The sequence below is a fragment of the Euprymna scolopes genome, chromosome 32, assembly GCF_053919585.1.
Source record: "Euprymna scolopes isolate OS-2025 chromosome 32, ASM5391958v1, whole genome shotgun sequence".
Taxonomy (NCBI): domain Eukaryota; kingdom Metazoa; phylum Mollusca; class Cephalopoda; order Sepiida; family Sepiolidae; genus Euprymna; species Euprymna scolopes.
Genome location: NC_136513.1, coordinates 70983459 through 70999750, shown reverse-complemented (window position 1 = coordinate 70999750; position 16292 = coordinate 70983459). Strand labels below are relative to the sequence as shown.

The 16292-nt window shown below is 34.6% G+C and overlaps 1 protein-coding gene across 1 annotated transcript in view; it reads right to left on the bottom strand.

Moving 5' to 3' along the window:
• The window catches only part of LOC145256115 (UDP-glucuronosyltransferase 1A7-like), a 35742-nt gene extending 22968 nt beyond the window's left edge, over window positions 1–12774 (bottom strand). The window contains exon 1 of the mRNA XM_080114701.1: window positions 12698–12774. The gene's annotated coding sequence lies outside the window, so the exon portion shown is untranslated. The remainder of the gene's footprint in view (window positions 1–12697) is intronic.
• Window positions 12775–16292: the final 3518 nt, after the last annotated feature.

Here is a 16292-nt window from a genome sequence, read left to right as displayed (position 1 = left end):
AATTTTTTACCATATTTTGGAACAAATAAATCAATTGCTTTCTTTGAAAGGTTACCTAGAGAATTTACGCAACATTTTAAAACTTTGTTTTACAAATAAAATAAATTTACATCGTATTTTGATGTTACTATCATTTTACTTTTTTAAAGACAATAAATATTTATCTTTAGTACCAATAATGAAAAATTAAATAAAAAAATAAAACAATCGGTTTTGGAATCGTAAATTAGTGACACATTCTCCGATTCCGATACCTCCAAAAGTTTCGATTTTTTACAACCTTTTCGGTATAAAATTTCAAATTTTTTGTTAGCTTTAATTTTTATTTATTTTTCTATTTTCTATCCTCACAAAATGCCGCCCCCTGGTATGTGCCGTTCGTACATTTTCCGATTACAATACCCCCAAAAGTTCTTTTTGGTATAAAATTTAAGATATTTTGTTAGCTTTCATTTATTTTTATTTATTTTTCTATATTCTATTTTTAACCTCTCAAAATGTCGCCTCTGAAGTGTGTCACTCATAAAATAGAGACACATTTTTCCGATACCTCCAAAAGTTCCGATTTTTAAAAAACTTTTCGGTATAAAATTTTAGATATTTTATTAGCTTTCATTTATTTTTATTTATTTATTTTTTATCCTCTCAAAATACGCCCTCTGGCATGTGCCACCCGGGGCGAACCGTCCCCCACTTGCTACGCCACTGGTTGGAAGCAATAGAAATAGTGATTTTTGTGCACAATGGCAGCAGCACATTCCGGAGGCAACCATAGCTGGTTGTAAGGTTTTTGCTGGAACTTTTCGGAGGGGATTAAGCGGTCTATACCTACAATTAACCATTCCGTCAGACTACTATTTCGTGAGACTATTATGGAAAACACGTTCTTTTCTAACATGGAATGTAGAGATATGATATAAATGTACAAAAGCTATTCGAATCAGCCATAGAGTATCGATATACTGTACGATTGAGATGAACCATCGCCCTAAATAATCCAATTTACCAAATTTCCACCACTAACGATTGCTACGACATATTCCCTTTGACCACTGTACACTCAGTAACCCTTATCTTCGAGTAGTTTCTGGACCTTGATAAGTGGTGACTCCTTTGTAAATTGTGAATTTTTTTTTAAATAACGGCAGAATATTTTATCTGGGGCTTGTGTAGTGGTGGATAAGGAAAAGTGTAAATATGTACGTTTCCTGAAGAAATTCTACCGATGAAAGGAGTAGTGGAGGCAGTCTACAATCACTTTATCCACAGTTTATTACATATATAAAATATGATTATATGACAATTTATTACATATATAAAATATGATTATATGACAATTTATTACATATATAAAATATGATTATATGACAATTTATTACATATATAAAATAGGATTATATGACAATTTATTACATATATAAAATATGATTATATGACAATTTTTCTGTTTCTTTTTTTTTGCAGAATAGATACATTACTTTTACATTGTGATACTATGAAAGTGACCCATGAGCCACTAAGTGCCGAGAGTGTCATACAAATGTACAATGAAATAAGAAGTAGCAAACAATGAATCTGTAGGCATTTTTAGATCGAGCCTTTTAGATTTGACAATGACAATAGAAGCCTACGGAACATTACAAGGGAAGGGCAGCTTCCGGGTGGCCGGGGGTGAAAGCAACTTCAGATACCGACGCACAGAAGATAGTTAGTTGACTAGATGCCGTTCGCGGCGGATGGAAGCTGATAACGACACTGGTTGGACAGTTTTTAGAGTTGACTGCGAAACAGAGATAAAGCCAGATTGCGACTGACACACGAACGTAACATTGATAGAACGGGGAGAAGACACACACTCCCAAGTTCAACCGTCAAATATATGTGAAACATTGGCGTCGTGTTTTTCATGTTTACTTTGTTCTAATATTTATTATAATGGACCCACGTGTGTTCTCAGTAACAGTCGCCAGTGAGAAAAATGACGATCAGGCCATAAGAAACACAATGAACGAAAAATACCACGGCACACACGATGTTGGGGGGTCGGCGGTTTGTCGGGAACACACATGTCTGGCCACAACATAATAGATGCATTTCTTTACTTTCCTTTACATAATAGATACATTTCACCTGAGATAATCGTTTACATAATGTAAAGTACACTGAACATAATGAGATAATCCTTTACATAATTTCACATGAGATAATTCTTTACATAATGTAAAGTACAAGAACACATAATGTAATGTACATTATGTGTTCTTTCCTTTACACAACAGATCCATTTCACCTGAGATAATCATGCAAATAATAACACAATTTTATTGCTTGCTCTCATTCTTATCTGTTCGGTGACTTCATATTCCAACAAACAAAGAGAAGGTGAAAAACTGACTGCCACATTCTTTGCAAAGATACAACACGTAAAACATAATTCTTCCCCTTTGCCACACTACAAGGACACTCAGCTCACGAAAAAGAAGTCAACAAGCAGAAAGATTTGATCAATCTCAATAGAGCATTTGCTAATGTAAAAGTTGATTGCTGAAGGGGACCTCGGACCTTGGCAGTCATTCACCCTTACCTTTATAAGAAGTCAAATGAACGAGATCATCTTGTTACGGTAATATACGAAAATACTTCTGCTCTGGATACTTCCATCTCTATCTTACCGGAGATGTTTGGAACTTCTTCCCGTGATATTCGTATTTTTAACAATTTTTCGTAACCTCATGCCTCGCAATATCCAATATCGATAGCCCCTCATACGTGCTATTCAACTGCTGCCTAACTTCATCGAACATCGATTCTTTCATCTCAACTGTCGATCAATCTCTCACAGGGTTCCAAAGTCAAATATACTGATGTCCTCTTTGAACTCTCGCAGTTCAATTTCCGAAAAATCAGGAATGTCAGTTTAAAGACTCTAAAGTAACTTCAAGAGCTTTGTTTTCTTTTCTACTAGAGATCTGTAATTTGGCAACAATCGTTTCAGTCTGATAAGATCATTTATCAATAAACTTTCTTCCAAGGACAAACAAAGTAAATATATTCTGGTGACTGCAGTAATCTTAACCATGCATGAAACAGTTAAGGCACAATTCCACATTCACATATTTATCTCTAAACCAGTTTTGTGACACTCTACTTGTCTCTTATAAATTCCATTTATCCTAATTCCCTTAATTGCTTATCGAACACACACAAGCTAGAGTCACTTCAGATATTAAAACACCCAAGGCCAACCCCCCCCCCACACCATCACCAGCGGTACGGCCGAACAGGGCCCTAAATCGACCACACATACCAGGTCGCTGAATGCAAACAGTTCAACCCAAAACCTCCAACCGTCAACCACCATTCCGGTCGTATGCCTTCGTGCTAATTTGTAGATCTGTTCAAAACATATCAAATAATTTTCCTTAAAAAAAAAAATTCAACTTCAAGAAACCGTTTAATCATTATTCTGTAAATAACCCTTCTCTAAAAATTTATAAAATTCAGGAGCGAGAGTTCAAAACATAGCAGAATTCGCCCCCCCCCCAAAAAACAACAACAACAACAACAACAACAACAACAACAACAACAACAAACAAACAAACAAACAAACAAACAAACAAACAAACAAACAAAACTAAAAACACACAAACAAAGAACCCCCCCCCCAAATTGTTGCAATCCGGGCAACGTTGGGTTACCCCGTTGCGAATCCGTAACAATAATTAGACTTACAAATTGCCTCCATTTGATAGCCGGGGTCAAATGAGAACCCAACCCACATTAAAGCTGTTTTCTCATGGCCCCTCACGGCGCTGTCATCTCCTCTCTTTTCTTCTTCTTTCTATTTTTGGCTATCTTCTCTTTCTTTTTACCTTTCCTTCTATTCTAAACCATACACATTAACCGATGGCATTGTTATAGTTTCAGCGCAAAATCATAAAAATCTCTTTTCTTTCTGATACTAGATTTATCTGTAATATAAAACTCAATTACCATAAGTACCGTCGGTTTTGTTTTCCTGACTGACCAGTTAATTGATGAACTTTTTTCTGTTTTTAGTTAGCTGTCTTTCCACTTTTTATATTTTTAAATTACCTCAGCGACACTCTGTTCATCTGTCATCTAAAATTTACTTACCACTAGTCCCGTCGGTTTCAAAACACATCTACGTTATTAACTCCAATTCTAGCAGAGTGCTCGATTACAAAAATATCTAGAAACTGAGAACGCCACATCCTTATCTGGATGCATTATAAAAAATCAGCACAACGTCAGTACCGGCGGTTTCTTTTTCTCTACCGATTGGTTTACATTATTTGCTTCTCCACACCCTTATGCACTTTCTCTTTTCACAACTATTTATTTTCAAGTTCAAAATTATTTCTATTTCTCAGTGTAAATATCTCCAAATTCTTTCCAATATTTTTTCAATTTAATTTTCAAAGAATAACTCATTATTACATCAATTATCGAGCCTAATTACCTTCCATTTGTCAGCTTAAATGCTTTCAATTCATCGTTAAGAACAAAACAGCATTAGAACGCACCTAGAACATATTCTTAGCATTTTATTTTTATTTAATTATTTTCTCACTCTACTTTAAAGACTTTCAAATTATCGTTAAGAACAAAATAACATCAAAACACAGACATTTTTTCGAAATCAAATAATCATTTTAAATTACAAGTTAATGTCGAACACAAATTAACATCAAATACACACAACAATACATATATATTTCCATAAAGTAATCAGTTTAATGTTTACAAGTTAATATTAAGCAAACATTAACATCAACCACATACAACAGTATTCTACTCGGTTATCTGAGCCTTGCCATTTGGAGGATCGTGGGGGCATCATGTGATCTCACTTTTTAATCCTCAGTCCGCAATCTGAGGCATAAGAACACCACTTAGATTCATGGCTGAACTGACCACATTTCGGACAGATCGATCCCAGGTTTCAAGACTTTTTCTCCCAGTTTTCGTCTGGATTCGACATAGTGCGCAGCGGGATTTTATTGACCATTCTAGATCGGGACTGTTTAGCACGTTGGCGTTTTTCTACAACACTCTCCGGGGCTAAATCAAAATCTAGGGCCTCCTGCAATTTCAGCAGACTGCGCTTAAAGACCCCTTCCCTAATGTTTCCATCCACCAACGCTTTTCCAAAATCAGGAAAGGACATCACTGTGAAAATCGAAATTCTTGCCGCCAGTTCGGCTATCTCTTCTCCAACCTGATACTAGTGTTTGAACAGCGCCCTGATCGCGTCTAAATCTGTCCTATCACTAGGGAACTCTTTTACTAGTGATGATCGCACCTTCTCCCAGGACAATCGAGAGTTCTTCTTAAGTTTCCGCTCGATAAACCGTGATACCTGTCCATCCGCAGCCTCATACGCTCCCAAAACAATCTGTCTCTCTCTCTCACTGACCGCCTACAACCATCCATCAGACTCTCGACAATATCTGCTCCCACCTGAACACTCGTTCTCAATTTATTCGATTACTAATTAGCAAAAGACAGTAAACGTCAAATTCAGCCTCCTATTTTTCAAAACATGACTCGAGCTCAAAAATTACAACAGCAAATTTTCTTTCTTTAAAACACGGTTGATGCTAATAAAATATTCTTCACTTTAAAATATGGCTTGTGTCATCGATAGTTTAACAAAGCGTTAACTATTCTTCACCCTTAAATATGATTCCTCTCAATCAATAATTATATATTTTTTCCAAAACAAAACAAAACAAAAAAAAAACGTCAACTATTTTTCATTTTAAAATATGACATCTGTCACTCGGTGGCTTCTCTTTTCAATTAATTATTCACTCTTTCTCTTAATTCAACCCCCAAAACGTCAACACCGATAACAAGGTAAAAATAGCTCAAGTCAAAAGAGAAAATTAACTCACCTGTCCACTGTGGGTTGACACAATCTCCAGAGGTTAAAATCTTGCGTGACTGATATAATATGACTATAATAGGACTATACTGGTGTACTGGAATAGATGCAACAGGGTTGAAATTCTGCGTGACAGTCACCAAGTTCGTGATCGTCTAGCAGTAATGCAATAGGCGAAATCCTGCATGTCGGTGATGGTCATCAACTGTAACCAAAGTTCGTCCGATGTTGTGTCTTGTGTCAATACAGGGTGCATCCTGGTTTTATGGCAATCAAATGTAACATGGTTATGGAATTTCCAAGGATCACGTTCTGGCCAGTAAAACACTAAATGTAACATGTCGAAGACTCCAAAATGTTCACCGGTACGTAAGAGTAGTTCTAGGTGGATTCCGATTTTCGGAACACCCAAGAAAGTTCACTACCAGAACAAAATAAAACATATATAAAAAGTATGAAAAGGAAAACAAAGGAAACAACTCGAAGTCTGTGGGGAGATAGGATTGCGGTGGCCGCAGTCTGCATCGAGCATTAGAGTATGTGCCCTTCGCTGCTTTCTGTCTCCTGAAAGAAACCAACTCGTGGATGGTTTTCATTTGGTAGTTAAGTCACGAATTCCGTAGACAATGAATAAAAATAAAACCCCAGTCGTCAGTTCTTGTTTTATAAGGATTAATTATTAATTAAACTCCTGACTACAATATTTTGCTATATACAGTGGAATTAAATGAAAAAAAGTATGTGCATTTTTTTTTCTTCACAGATATTTACAACCACGTGAATAGTTCGCTCAGAAAAGAAAAAAAAACTGCGACACACTATTATCTCCTTTTCTCTTTATTTTCTCTCTCAATCAGTAAGAGTGGGGTGTAGCTTAAGTTGGGGGTGCTAGTTCAGACACAATTCCTTAACAACAACTGCCAAAATTCGCTCCCACTTACCTCCTTATAGTGAAGTAACGAAGAATGGTTGGCGAGGTCCGAGGCCCCTCTCAGCCAATCAACTTTCGCATTAACAAAATTGAATTCACCCTGATTGGCCAATTTGGTAAAACCCTTCGTGAATATTAATTAAGTAATTTTTCATCAAAAGTTTCTTACGTAGAGAAAACCGCGTGGTTGACCCGAGGATCAAACTGATTCCCCAGTTCAGACAAATTACTCGTGAATACTACCATACTCAATTTAATAGGTTCCTTCACAAAATAATATTATTATTAAATATTATCACCAATTCCCAAATCCCTTTAGCTAAAGTCATTTTTCCTTAGTTTGGTTTGAGTCACTAACCAAACAAATGGAATCAGCAGGGCACTCGAAATTATCTGGGATTGTTCACATAATAAAAGCTGTATCTCAGCTCTATTTTAACAATTATTGATGTAAATTTCGACCACCCCAGGTGGTTGGTTCACACAATAAAGCTTCTCAAATGCACTTCTGGTGTTTTGATCAGCATCAGACTGTTTTCTCTTTAATCAGATTTTTTCGATTATCAATTTTCGAGACTTATCGGAGGCATTCTGATGCAAAACTTATCTAAAAACACTCCCAGAGACATGAAGAACATGTGTCCGAAAAAAAAAAAACAACAAAAAAACAGTAAGTCGTTTCGGAGCCCATTGGGAACTCTCTCTCTCATATATATACACAGATAAAATATCTTTCATATATAGAGATAGACAAAGAGAGAGAGAGAGAGAGAGAGAGAGAGAGAGAGAAGGAGAGAGATAAATGCTTCAGTAAAGATCACAACTGTTGATTGCAATAATCTTGTGTAAAACTACATAAGAATAAATATTGATAAAAATTTCAAAACAGATTATTTTATTGTAAATGTGATATATTATAGCAACGTTGAATTTTTCTGTAACATTAAAACAATCATAGCGGCTGTAATGCGGTATCTCTTCGCCCCGTTCCAAAAGATAATACATTATTTCATATTAAAATTTAATTTTAACTATTCGTTTTAAGCAGTACATTAAAATACTTTTGTTATATTCGTTTTATACATAACATAATTCATATTGATCACATTAACAGAACACGTTATCTAACAATGATAAAAATTAATATTGTAGGATTTTATTGAATCCGTTTTTGCAAAATCTATTTCCATGGTTTCATATAGAGTAAGAAAACCTAAAGTAAAATATGATTTTATTAAACGAATTTAAAACATATGTAATGATTAAAAAAAAAGAGATCAGCACAACATGTTCTACGTAACAAATAATAAGCTAACGGCTAAAAAGCAATATATCGCTCAATGTGTCACATTACGTTTAGAAATACTAGCAGGGAGACACGATGTTGTCCAAGATTGAATGAGGATCAACAAATTTTCCACCCCTCCATACTTTTATGATCATCAAAATCGGTGAAATCGCCATTTTTGTAATCAAATCGATTCATTGCCTGCTCTAGTAAAATACCACCCCTCCAGTGTATCGGGAAGAAGCTTCAAATGCCTCCGCAATGTGACTTAGTCACATTGTAGTCTACATTGCACTGTAGAGAATCTACTGTTGATATTATAAAATCATTTTTACATAATTACTTTAATTAAAATTTACAATGCAAAAGTCAAGTATCGTGGTTCAATTGTGTTCTAAACAGAAATATTTATCTCGAACGCGCCCCTGTCATATAAAAAACTAACTATATAAAATAACCTACTGTTGGTTTTGTACGCTAGAACTTTTTGCGTGTACAAAACTTATCAAATGTAGTTGTAATGTAAGGTTGTATAAAGTGTTAACTCTGTCTAAAATCGGACTTCGTTCTTTAATCGCATTTTTTCTGATTATCGATGTTCGATACTTATCGGACGCATTCCGAGACAATACTTACGCAAGAACACTGCCAGACACATCAAATACCTTTGTGTGAATTTAAAACAAATAGGCCTAGCCGTTTTAGAGTCCATAATAATAAATTCACACACACACACACACACACACACACACACACACACACACATAAAGTTCCTTCTATATAATTTTACTTTCCTCTCCATATCTAACTATCCTCTCTTATGTATGCAAACGAATTTTTCACACTTCCAAAATTATCGATGTCATCAAAATCGATAAAATGGCCATTTTTCACACAAATCGATTGATTGTCTGCTCTAGTCGAGGACATACTGCGGTGCCCCTGGTAGGAAACTTCCTACGCTTTTCTGCAATAACTTAGTCCACAATACATACAGAACTTACTGTTGATTTTATAAAATTATTTTTATATATAATGTCTTGAATTAAAGTTTAAAATGCAAAAGTCAAGTATCATGGTTCAATAGTGCTCTAAACAGAAATATTCATTTCGAACTGTTTTATCAAAGAGCCTTCTGTTGACTGCATACGTCGAGTATTTTGCTTGCGAAGTTATAAAGCTTCTCAAATACATTGTGATGTGTTGATCAAAATCAGGCTTCTTTAATCAGAATTTTTCGATTATCGATTTTCGATAGGTATCAGATGCATACTGCTCCAAAACTTATCTAAGAACACTCCCATACACACGAAGAACATTTGTATGAAATCAAAAAAGATCGACCAACCGTTTCGGAGTCCAAAGGGAATGAACTAACACACAGAGACAAAGTATATATATATATATATATATATATATATATATATATATATATATATATATATATATATATATATATATATATGTGCGTGCGTGTGTATATTTTGGCAGTAGGTTATCATTCAGACACATCTGGTTGAACACGACGGAGTTATTCTTTTTTCCGATCTTAATGGATAATTTTTCAATTTGCCGGGCGGTCTTTTTAATTTCAGTAGGTAACTTATACAGAATGGCGCCCAAAGGTTGTTTTTCGCCATATTCTTCTCGGGCGCTTTCTATCGGTGCATCCCATTATCTTCAGGAGGGATTGCTGTTGTTTTCATTTTCTTTTTATATATATTTTCTTTATATATATATATATATATATATATATATATATATATATATATATATATATACACACACATATATACAGGGTGACCCCCCCAAAACGGGCCCCAACTCTAATTAGACCCCGTTTCTTAGTGTTTTGTCCCAATGAAATGAAACTTTGGTCATAACTAGTTTATTATATTCAAAATATCACATCAAAACACTAGAGTCTTTGGCTCAGAAAAACAATTCATTGTCCTCTGTTTTTTTTGGGTCACCCTATATATGTATATATATATATATATATATATATATATATATATATATATATATATATAATATTGTGAAAATGATTCATATATATATGAATATTATATGAATATGTTTATTATATATATATACTAGCAGGGGTGCCCGGCGTTGCTCGGGTGTTTGGAGGTGTATGCTGTGCAAAAAAGCAACCCCCCCCCCAAAATGGTTAATTTTTTAAAACTTTGACCCCTATTATAACCCCTTAGAATTTATAGTTTCGGGCTCAAATCACTTTATTAAGTTAGATCCAGGTTCAAGGAACCTATATCTAAAATTTCAAGTGTCTAGACCCAAAATTGTCGGAGGAGTTTGGTAGAGTTTTTAAAGGTCAAATCGTTGAAATTTGACCCCTTAACAGCCAAATTTCTGGCTGACACCCGTCACATCGATTTTCCCAAATCTCAGTACCCGGTATTTGAAATTTCGAGTCTATAGACTAAAAATTGACAGAGTTATTGCGTAGGGAAATGTACACAGACAGACAGACAGACAGACACACAGACAGACAGACACGTTCACTTTTATATATATATATATATATATATATATATTTATATATATATATATAATATTGTGCAAAATGATTCATAATTTTTGAATTGAAAATCAGTTTCAAAAGGAAAAAAACAAAACAAACAAAAGCCAATAGTTTTTACGACCGTTTCAATAAAATATTGTTTCCAAAACAATCGTACAAAGTATTAATTTTGTTTGTTTTTCCTTTTGAAACTGATTTTCAATTAAAAAATTATAAATCATTTTACTCATTATTACAATAGCTCTAGGATATCTATACCTATCGAGCTTATTATATATCTACATTACAATGAGCACTGTTTTCTTTTAATAGTATTAATACATTTACTAGTACATTAAAATAAACTCTGCTCTTTAGACTCTAGGTCTAATTTCCTCCAAATTATATATATATATATATATATATATATATATATATATATATATATATATATAACTACTTAATTTACTCACATAAAATTAATATACGAAAGTATAGATTTATGCGTAAACGTTAAGTATTTACTTCAAAAGTGCTCAATACGTAGGTAGAGCTAGTTAGTAAATTATAAAATGTATATGGCGATTAAGCTACACTGAATATTCCGGGTTTCATCCACTCTAGGATTCTTCAGGCTTATGCGCGCATAAGCCTAAAGAATCCTAAATTGGATGAAACGCGGAATATTCATGATCTGATCAATAATTTTTTAATAAGCTATGCGCGCATAAGCCTGAAGAATCCCAGAGTGGATGAAACGCGGAATATTCAGTGTAGCTTAATCGCCATATACATTTTATAACTTACTATATATATATATATATATATATATATATATATATATATATATATATATATCAGGGAGGTGCCTGGCCTTGCCTGTCATAAAATACACTTAAATATATTCTAATTTACGCAGATTTTCTATTCATTATTACAGAGCCAATTCCTAATTGAATATGATACATATGCAGTACTGATTTGATAAGTTAAAAAAAGTTTGATTTAATAACTAACAGGTAGAATCTTAACCAACACATTTAGCGCTCCAGCTGCGTTCCCTATTGTTTGAGCTAACCCTATAGATAGATGAGAAAGATGTAAAATTAATCCAGTTCTAGTATGATTGAACTTGCGCATGCGTAAAACGAATCTAAATATGTTTACAAGTTGAAATGAACGTTTTGGATTTCAACTTGCAGACATATTTCTGTATGCGTTATTCATTCATCCAAACAAAGATTTTACTCATTATAAACCATCCTTGGTGTATGACTACTATTTTATGTTAATTTCAGTGTTATGTGACTAATAGTTTAAGAGTTTAGCGGTTAAACAAAGACGCACACATGCATACATCTACTGTCACACACACACACACACACACACACACACACACACACACACACACACACACACATATATATATATGAAACTGCAATTTAGGGAGATTTTAATATATTATACTTTTTGTAAAAATTTTACAAAACACGAAATTCTCTAAATTTTCATGAAGAATCCATGTGTTTCTCCTGACTTTGCTGACTTCGATTCCATGAACAAAGCTCATTTCTTAGAACTGCACGCCTGTGAAACTCTCTTCCGATTGCCTGCTTTCCAGCTGACTACAATCTGTCTTCAAATCCAACGTAAACAAGTTCCTGATGAACCGTCTCGCTAAGTAATCCAATATACAAAATTCCGGTTACTTATGTTTACTACGCTATAATCACATTGACTAATGTATACCCATTAACCCCTTATCCTCGAGTATTTGTATGTCGCATAGCGTGTTTTTAATCACAGCCATTATGCGTAAGGATAAATAGTGTTAGGTATATTTAGTTTAATTTAGTTTTAACTAAATTAAACTAAATATACCTAACACTACTTATCCTTACGCATAATGGCTGTGATTAATTAGTTAATGAGTTAAGGAGGGAATGGTGTACATACGCACATATCAACATACAGACAAACCTAATTGTATATAAACAGGGATATAACGTAGGGTTAATTGCAAGGAAATCAATGTGTACTTACCCGACATTTCGTTCGATATGAGAAATGATTTAGCCTTGTACAATGACATTGCCTTGTTTCTTATCACAGAGATAAAAAATGTCATCTGTGTGGGGTGGAGACCATATACATGTGGTGTTTATATATATATATATATATATATATATATATATATATATATATATATATACACTCGATCCTTATCGTATGAATTACTTTTATAATCTCTAAACCTTACCCGTTTTTCTACTACAACTACAACTACTACTACTCACTGAGAAAAAAAGATCATTTTTAATTTCCATTACAAGGGCGTCGTTATTTGGTTATTTGGTTATTTTTTATTTTTTATTTTTTTTTTACACAGGAATCACCACTTATCAAGGGCCAGAGGCCACTCGAGGATAAGGGGTTAATGGGTATACATTAGTCAATGTGATTATAGCGTAGTAAACATAAGTAACCGGAATTTTGTATATTGGATTACTTAGCGAGACGGTTCATCAAGAACTTGTTTACGTTGGATTTGAAGACAGATTGTAGTCAGCTGGAAAGCAGGCAATCGGAAGAGAGTTTCACAGGCGTGCAGTTCTAAGAAATGAGCTTTGTTCATTGAATCTACTTTTAGGTTTAGGGACAGATAAAGAGTGTGGTAAATTATTGATAGTGGTTTGGGCTAAACGAGTGTTTTTCGTGAAAGTCTGGCGAGGGAGGACCATAGATTGAAGTTCAGATGAGCACTTGCCATGAAAGTAACAATAAAGCAGGGACAGGCTCGCAACGTCTCTTCTGCGGGAAACAGGTTGCAGAGAAGAGAAAAGGGCATCCCCCACTAAGCTACGAAGTCTATTTTGAACTCCCTCAAAGCAGGATAAGCTGCTTCTTACAGTTTCTGCTCAGATGTAGCAACAGTACTCCATTGTTGGCTGTACCTGTCTTTTATATAGGTATAGAATTGCATTAGGAGTGAGATATCTATTGGAGCGGTAGAAGGATCCCACCATTTTTCCAGCGACCTTGACAATAGATTTGATATACGTGTTCAGTTTCAGGTCAGGAGTAAAGGTCAAGCCCAAAAGCTTGTTAAAACATGAAACCTCTCCAAGACGAGAGCCATTCATTTCAACCGATACCAGATTGGCATCAGAGCGTAGATGGTGTAGAGATAGAAGCCTGGTTTAAGATACATTAAAAGTAACCAGTCACCTCTTTCCCCATTGTACCACATGCTCAAGATTACGGTCTTTGATGTGCTACCATAAATTGTAGTGTCGTCAGCATAAATGTCTATGAATGATGTAAGGATGCAAGTTGGAAGATCATTAATGTAGGTCAGAAAGAGAGTTGGGTCCAGGATGGACCCCTGAGGGTTTCCAGCATTAATACTGTGAGCTTCTAGTTTCTGCTCATAAACCACTACTCTTATGAACCTATCAGAGAGAAATGATTTAATAATTGAGAAGACATTTCCATCTATATCGTAGACGCAGATCTTGTGAAGTAGACCTTTATGCAATACCTTATCAAAGGCCTTTGATACGTCAAGAGCAATTGTCTTAGAGAGGAAGCCTCCATCGAGAGATTCGCTAATCCTGTGAGATATAACTGTAAGCAAATCCGCTGTAGATCTAGGAGAACGAAAACCATATTGCACGTCACTAAGAAGGTTGCTTTTGCTTAGATGGTTGACTACTTCTCTATTTAACACAGATTCCAGCAACTTTCTTATGATGCACAGGAGACTTATTAGTCTATACTGAGAGGGAGATGACCTATCATCTGAATTCTTAAATACATGGCGTACTGATGAGATTTTCCAAGGTGTTGGAAAGCATTTCTCCTTAAATAAGTATGAGCGCTAGTTCTGATTGAAGCTTTTTGAGCACTATAATTAGAATGCCGTCAGGGCCAGTTGCTTTACTGGAATCAAGGTTTTTGATTAGCTTGGCAAAATCACGTACAGATATTTATATGTCGCATAGCGTGTTTTCAGATACACAAGAAAATACTGGGGATTGGCGGTCTTGGTCATAAAGGGTAGAATTAGCAGCAAAGATCTTGGCAAAGAGTTTGGCTTTGTCTTATGCTGACGAGTTTACCTCAGGTCCATTGATGATAGTTTGGATAGAGCCCACACTTCTGTTCAGGATTCTGTTTACTATTTGCCAAAACTGATGGGACCCTACCCGCTGATCAGCTACTTTAGACTTGACGGACTGAACATACAACTCTGTCGCATTTTTTATTACCTTTTTACAGTGGTTGCTGACGGACCTGAAGGCGGCTTTAGTCTTAGTACATCTATTACGTTGGAAGCAATGGAAAAAGTGATTTCTGTGTGCAATGGCAGCAGCACATTCTGGTGAATACCACAGCTGACTATTAGGGTTTTGATGAAACTTTTTCGAGGGTATGAAACGGTCTATACCTAAATTAACCATCCCGCCAGGTCTGATACTATAGAAGACACATCATTTTAAAACATAGAATGCAGACGTAGATCTGATATAAATGTGCGGAAGCTATCCCAGTCAGTCATGAAATATCGATATACTGTACGATGGAGAGGTGCGTCTGAGGACCTATTATATTTCATTTTTATCTTAACTGATACAATAGAGTGGTTGGAAGATTCCAGTGGAGAGAGAACAGAAGATTAACTGTTCAGCATGATATTTGAATATGACACCCAACATGAACAGTCTAGCATTAAAGCCGAAGATAATAGATTTATACCTAGCGGTACCAGACGATCGCCATCATTCAGACCCCCCCCAATAAAAAACCCAAAACAACCCCCCACACACACAAAAAAAAAAAATAAATAAAGCCGATCTGTGTCCTTTTCAGTTCGAGTTTTGAATCAATCTGAATTATTTTCGACTTTTGAAGCAATCTGAATTATTTTTGAGTTTTGAATCAATGTGAATTATTTTCGACTTTTGAATCAATGTGAATTATTTTCGACCTTTGAAGTAATCTGAATTATTTTTGAGTTTTGAATCAGTCTGAATTATTTTCGACTTTTGAAGCAATCTGAATTATTTTCGACTTTTGAATCAATCTGAATTATTTTCGAGTTTGAATCAATCAGAATTATTTTCGACCTTTGAATCAATCTGAATTATTTTTGAGTTTTGAATCAATCTGAATTATTTTCAAGTTTTGAATCAATCTGAATTATTTTTGAGTTTTGAATCAATCTGAATTATTTTCAAGTTTTGAATCAATTTGAATTATTTTCAAGTTTTGAATCAATTTTAATTATTTTCAAGTTTTGAATCAATCTGAATTAATTTCAAGTTTTGAATCAATCGTAATTATTTTCAAGTTTTTAATCAATCGTAATTAATTGTCATAAAAAATTGTGCGACATACATTCGAAAGAAATATTGTTCGATTGAATAAATTCGCATAAACTCGCATTGTTGAATGTAGACTTCTAATTCTTGCTTCAAGTAGTTATAACATAGGATTGAGTAATAGTCAAATAAATCATCAACGTTAGTGTGGTAAAGTGTAGTTCTCGAATATTTTTTGTACCAGCTTTGTGACAACGTAAGCCGTGAATCTTTTTTGTCAACGTTGTAGTTATGTAAATTTCGACTTCCTTGTC